Here is a 6,852-nt window from a genome sequence, read left to right as displayed (position 1 = left end):
ACACTAGAATATAGATGTTTTTTAATATTCCAAAAAGAACATACACTCCTGAAACAAACAGTTGTTTGCTTTGCGATCACAAACATATTGGAAAACCTTAATTCCTGGAAAAAAAAAAGAGAACAAAAGAAGTTAATTACACTGCAATACAAGGCTGGGGAAATTTCTGTGATGTTCTGTAAAGCATGACACTTGGTCTTGTACCATTTTGATAGAATGCTTGGAATACTACAGAAGAAAAACAATCAGGCTACCTGACTCCATTTTCTAAGTTGCAAAGATAACCTATAGCTACATAATTATAGGATTTAATTACAATTAATTTTATATTTTCAAAGAAACATCATGACATCATGTCACTTTACAGGGCAAGCCACTTAGCTTTATAGCTGTTATTCACTGCATAAACATATTAAAAGCTATGCAATCACAGGGTAAATTATGCTTATATCTGTTGGTCAAATTACAGCTTAATAACATGAGAAAAACTGTAAATAATGTGAAGATTCACGGTTTAATTATTTTAATAGCAAGTAATTTATCAAATAATTATGAAAAAGAAAGAAGCAGCTGGGTCTAATGGGCTGGAATATACAAGCAAAGATGTTTTTCTGCAATGAGCCAAGAACTCCTGAAGTAAACATGCTAATCCTAAGAGTGTCTAATCCAGTACAGCTGCAGGTAGAAAAAGACCCAGGTAATGCTTGTCCCTTCCAAATCTCCTTAGATCTAGTACTCATGCAGATCAGTTCAACAGGCTGATCTGAAAGGAAAACTTCAACAGATTTGTCTTCTTCTGAACCAATCCAGCTGGACTGTTTGCCCTAATGCCTCAACATCCAAAAAGCATTTCCAGGGTGAAGCAGAAAGCAGTAATCTGGTTAACAATCACAGCAGATATTTTCCCATTTGTCACTCCCAACTGTCAGGGCAAGGTTCGAAATCCACTGATCTCAGCTTACCTGGAAGTACAGATTTGACCCTCGTGAGCACAACTACTTCTGTTGCATTAGCCTGGGCATGGGATGTTTCTGCCTACTGCAGAAAGACATATGAGGCCTGGTTCAGCATGGCAAAATTTTAGTAATACATTTGATCTGGCAGAGTGAACTTGAATAAAGCACTGCTTAGCATCATGAGACTGCTCTGTTTTGACTCAGTCCTAGGTGCACCAAAATCAGATTTACTGTCCTGTAAAGTCATAGTTCATTCAAATCCCCCTCTCAAAGCAGGCTACAGGAAAGCACATGTTGCTCATCAGTGCCCTTCAAAGTCCTACACCTTCACACAGCCTGATCACAATATCTCACATCAAGTAGTGGTCCTTACTGAAGATATTCCAGAGGATCTGGTTTACCTGTTGGTATAGTTTTGAGAGCCTGCCACCCTTGCTCTTGCTCAGCCGATTTCAGAAAATACACAATGCCCTCGCTTTTTCTTTTGCATTCCTCTGGAAGTGCACCTCGCTGCTTTGCTCCTATCAAAGCCTAGAGAATCTGTGGTGGTGGCAAATACCACAGATACTTGCTTTGTACAGACAGCTTTTTTATCTCCCTGTTACCTTCTCAATGAATGTTATCTTAAAACTCAAACTGGTGGAAGCACAGACTCATTGAAATGTAACTGCTCGTCCTCTGAAGAGCTGGTTTGCTGAGGAAGGCAGTGAAGGCAGCCTTCACAGTTTTGATCATACCTCAAAGGAGTGAGGGGATCAGAGATACCAAAAAGTTAACAGAAAGCTCAGGCAAACATCTGTATGTCTCCAAGACATCTTAATTTACTTCTGATTATAGCTGTTCCAGCTGAAGAGGCTATGCTGTCACTCCAGGATAACATTAACTCACACAATTTCTCTAACATTTTTCTGCTAAAATGAGCTGCACTGGTATATACCTGCTACTAGAGCTGTTTGTAGTAACTCACCTCATTTTGGTTTAAATGGATTAGAGAACGATCACAGGAAAAAGCTTAGTTAGCAGTTCTGAAAAAGTAGTAAGAGGAAATTAGTAATGTTTTTAACTGATAAGTAACAGTACTGATAGCCCTTCATGGTGAAAACAGACAACAGTCACTGTGCTTGCACTCAAGATAAGAGAAGTATGTTTCCAGACTGAGTAAATTGTCAGTGTTACACTCTAAAAATGCAGAATAGTTACCTACTGTTGATGTTTTGCTTTTTATAAGGCATCCTATCAGTGGTGATTTCCTGATGTTGATAGAAAGCAGACCACAAACAAATAATATACAGATTTTCAAACAAGCTAGATTTCTTTAGGAGTCAAATAAAATAAAAGTGGTAGCAGTGAACATCTCTCTGATGAAGACAATATGTTTGCATCTCATGAAGGACGCCCACATAAACACAGGAATAGATTGAAGCATGAATAAACTTGTTACAACTTCTGAGAGAAATCCTGGCCCAAAAGCAGGTATTGGAAAACTCTTTCAGCTCTCGCAGTAGGTTGTGATCTATCAGGACCAGATTACTTCTTGGCTAATCTGTTCTCCCTGCAACTTCTGGGACAAGAAAATTTGGTGGATTTCTCCTAGGTTAAACACTCAAGATACAGTAATGCTTTTGCTAAGCCTACACTGTGATAAGCCCAAATTTACAGGATAGGTTTGGAATTTCATGGGACAGGACACTAACACTGTGGACAAGAAGTCCTGAACTGTAAAACATCAACATACTTAACATTAGTGTACAAACTCTGAACTTTTACTTCACAGAGCAGTTTGCAATTTTGCATCAGTAGTAATTTAAGGGTTGACTTGTATATTTTTTTAACCACACAAGAAGGAAAATGGGAAAAGATTTATTCAAAGTTCAAATCCCATGGTCTCTAAAGAACGAGGAAAGTGCTGGATCAGAAAGAGACCAAAAGACTACCTCAGCAGGAGATAGGAGGAGGATCAACAAGTGAAATTTCTCTTTGACAATGAGTATTGCTGAGATGGAAACCACAAAGTACTGGCTGACAAAAAGAATAATGATGATTAGAGTCACATGTGTTTTTGATTCAAGATGGAGCAGATTGATTTATCCCAGCTGAACAGTAAAATACCCTTGGTTTTGGGTATTTCCTTATAAACCTGGCTAAACTGCACCCTTCAGGCTACAGAAATGCTAAGCATTAAGATTTGGTGGAAAGCTTTTTTCCAGTACAACTAATACTGTCATTCCGAGACATCAGTTAAAATCTCTATATTAGCAAAGGAAATATGAACTGCATTGCAGAGATAAGTTAGTAAAAAGCAAAAAACCCCCACTATTCTATATATACCTATAGGTATGGGACTTTGAGAAGTCTTTAGAAGTTCCTTCTCCCAACACTGACAGAAACAGGAGGCATACTGGTCAGCAGTAAGTTCCAAAAACTTTGCAAGGTCCTCAGTTTTATTTTCTGGAGGGACAAGACACAGTATTTATTGTTGCTGAAATTAGTTTCCCTGGGTCAGGGACTACTATTCAAAGAGCAATTATGAACTAGAGGGTTTTTCTCTAGTCAAGGCAGGAAAACAAATGCCATACTTAAGTATTTTAGCAACTCTCACCACAGAGATAATTTGTCTCAGAACAATGAACATAAATACAAAATTAACTCAATTGATAAATGTTGGCTACAATCTCCAGAAGAACAAAAACCCAAAAAAAACCAAAATAAAAGCTGCTCCTTTAGAGCCTTGTCAGCTTCTCTCTGAAGTACAGTGATTCTAAATACTTTCCAAGGCCAGCATCTCACTTTTTGTGACAGTGGTCTTTTAGCTAACATGCTTGACTTCACGGTTTCAGGTCAAATATATTTCCTCAGCAAACATGGGCAAGTCAAAGTCCACAGACTTTTCAACTCTCACTTTGTGTGAATCTTGTGAGATTTCTTTCCTACGTTATTTTCTTACTTGCTGACTTTTTCTGGGATAGTGTCTGACTTCGGTGGTGTATGGGTGCACAATGCCTTGAACTACCAGGTCCTAAAATTGGTGGTACCTTCAGTCATAGTAAAAAATTATAAATAAAAATTATAGCACTTCCCCCCCCCCCCTCTGGTGGGTAGCTATTGCAAAGCTACAATTAACCTAAATTAATAGGAAGGGTAAATTTTTTATAAAGATTGTGCTGTTCAGGTGTTCTTAATGAGAGCAGCACTTGGCACTGTTTAATTTGTCTGAACAGGGAGCTCTGCTGGGGTGAAAATTAAAGTGGCTAGAGCCTAATCCAAGAGGAAAGTAGTTTTCCTTCCCCCTAAACAGAAAGCAATTCCTCTAATAAAGCTACCTAGAAAAGTTAAGAGTCTGAACCCTGAGTGCATCAATAGGCCTTAATTGCCCTAAATATCCCCCATCCACACACTCTGTCCATTAGCCCATTTAAGCTCAGGCTGAAGCCCCCAGTCCTTCTCTGAGCCATGTAAACAGTTCTGTGCTCAGCCCTAGCCCTGTGGTGCCTGACTTGAGTGGCCTTATCACCACACATTCGTGTCATTTCTGACAGAGTCATCACATTTCTGATGATCACTGGGCTGCACCCAGAATCTGTTAGCGTCACCAACCTCACCCAGCTAATGGAAAACTAATTTTCTGGAAACTTTACTTTAGGCAGTAGTGTAAAAATTAAGATCTTTTCCACTGCTCTTGCTGTGCCTTCCTCCTATTAAAATATTGGAAGTGCCAATTTTTACTCTACCTGCAAGATTGGTTGAACTGACAAAAAAAGATCAATTTCACTAAAGACAAAAATAGGGCAAAATTGCTAAATCCTGTACAGAAGTGTCCCCTTTACAGTTTCTACTGTATTAAGGTTAAGCAAAAGCTCAGCTTGAGCTGACACTGGCCAGAGATGCCAAAAACTGCAAGAAAGGGTTCTTCACATACATTAACAACAAGCAGAAACAGAGGAGTACTACTGGCCCACTATTAAACAGGAAAGGTAAACTAGTCACCAACAATACTGAAAAGGCAGGGCCAAAAAGACAAAAGTCCAGGTTGATGCAGACACTGACCCACCATCAGTGAAGGAAGAGTTGGTTTGTCAACTATTATAGGAGCTTGATCATACAAATCAATGGGTCCAGATGTCATCCACCCTATGGTGCTGAGAGCGCTGGCTGATGTCATTGCAAAGCTGCTCTCCATGATCTTTGAGAAGTTGTGGAGATTGGGAGATGTCTGTGAGGTCTGGAGGAAGGCTAATGTCACCCCCATCTATAAGAAGAATCCAAAGGAGGACCCAGGTAATTATAGATGCATTAGCCTCACTTCAGTCCCTGGGAGAGTCATGGAGCAAATCCTCCTAGGGACTGTCACAAGTCAAATGAAGCATGTGACTAGGAAAAGCCAACATGGATTTGCCAGGGGCAAATCATGCTTGACAAACCTGATCACCTTCTATGACAAAGTGACCCGCTCAGTTGATGCAGGGCAAGCAGTGGACATCATCTACCTGGACTTCTCCAAGGCTTTTGATACAGTCCCCCACAGCTTCCTCCTGGAGAAAATGACTCTTTACAGCCTTGACAAGTGGTGTGTTTAGTGGGTGGGGAACTGGCTGACAGGCTGTACCCAGAGGGTGATAGTAAATAGTTCCTCCTCAAACCAACAGCTGGTCACAAGTGGGCTCCCCCAGAGATCGATATTGGGCCCAATGCTGTTTAACATCTTCAGAAATTACCTGGATGTTGGGATCAAGAGCACCCCGATTAAGTCTGCTGACAACACCAAGATGAGTGGAGAGGTTGACACTCCAGAAGGGAGAGCCACCCTCCAGGATGACCTGGACAGACAGGAGGAGTGGGCTAACAGAAACCTTATGAAGTTCAACAGAGAGAAGTGTAAGGTCTTGCACCTGGGAACACATATTCCAGGAGTGCAGTTCAGACTGGGATCCACCTGGCTGGAGAGCAGCCCTGTGTAAAGACACCTGGGGATCTTGGTGGATAACAAGTTCAACATGAGTAAACAGTGCACTACAGCAGCAAAGAAAGCCAACAGGATGCTGGGCTGCATCACCAAGGGCATCACCAGCAGAGATAAAGGAGTCATCATCCTGCTCTACTCGGCTGCAGTCAGACCACACCTGGAGTATTATGTTGGGTTTTGGTCCCTGCTCTACAAAAAGGAGACAGACAGGCTGGAGAAGGGCCATGATGATCAGAGGACTGGAGGACATGCCATAGGAGGAGAGGCTGAGAAAACTGCATTTATTCAGCCTTGAGAAGAGACGGCTTTGGGGAGACCTTATTACAATGTTCCAGTACTTAAAGGGTGGCTACCAAGAAGATGGAGATTCCCTATTTATGAGTCACATGGAAAAGACAAGGGGTAATGGGCACAAGTTGATCTTGGGGAGATTCCAGTTAGACACAAGAGGTAAATTTTTCACCATGAGGACAGTCAAACATTGGAATAGTCTCCCAAGGGAAGTGGTAGATTCCCCCACATTGGACAGGTTTAAGTCAGCTTGACAGGGTAATGAGCCATCTCATATAAACTATAGTAGTACCTAGAAAAGTTGGACCAGATGATTCTTGAGGTCCCTTCCAACCTGGCATTCTATGATTCTTTTAGGTTTATATTTTCGTGTAATTAAACTTCCCTCACATCCCTCAAGATACATTTTATATTTCATACACAAGAACTATTTCCTATTGGCTTTCCCAGCGCTATCAAAGTTCTAGTAACCTCTTGTGGATTATGCAAAAAAAACAGCACTCCATGCATGCTATTTGTATCAACGGTATAAATATCACAGATGAGGAAAACTTTCCTATACAGTTTAATCTTTGTGCCATCGGTCCAGGCTGCTAATAATTTTCATTTAGCAAGGAATTTTTAAATAAGTGTTGCCCAAAGTAG

This window comes from Apus apus, chromosome 3 (genome assembly GCF_020740795.1).
Source record: "Apus apus isolate bApuApu2 chromosome 3, bApuApu2.pri.cur, whole genome shotgun sequence".
Taxonomy (NCBI): domain Eukaryota; kingdom Metazoa; phylum Chordata; class Aves; order Apodiformes; family Apodidae; genus Apus; species Apus apus.
The sequence above is the reverse complement of the archived record's forward strand: the minus strand, read 5'-3'. Positions refer to the sequence as shown.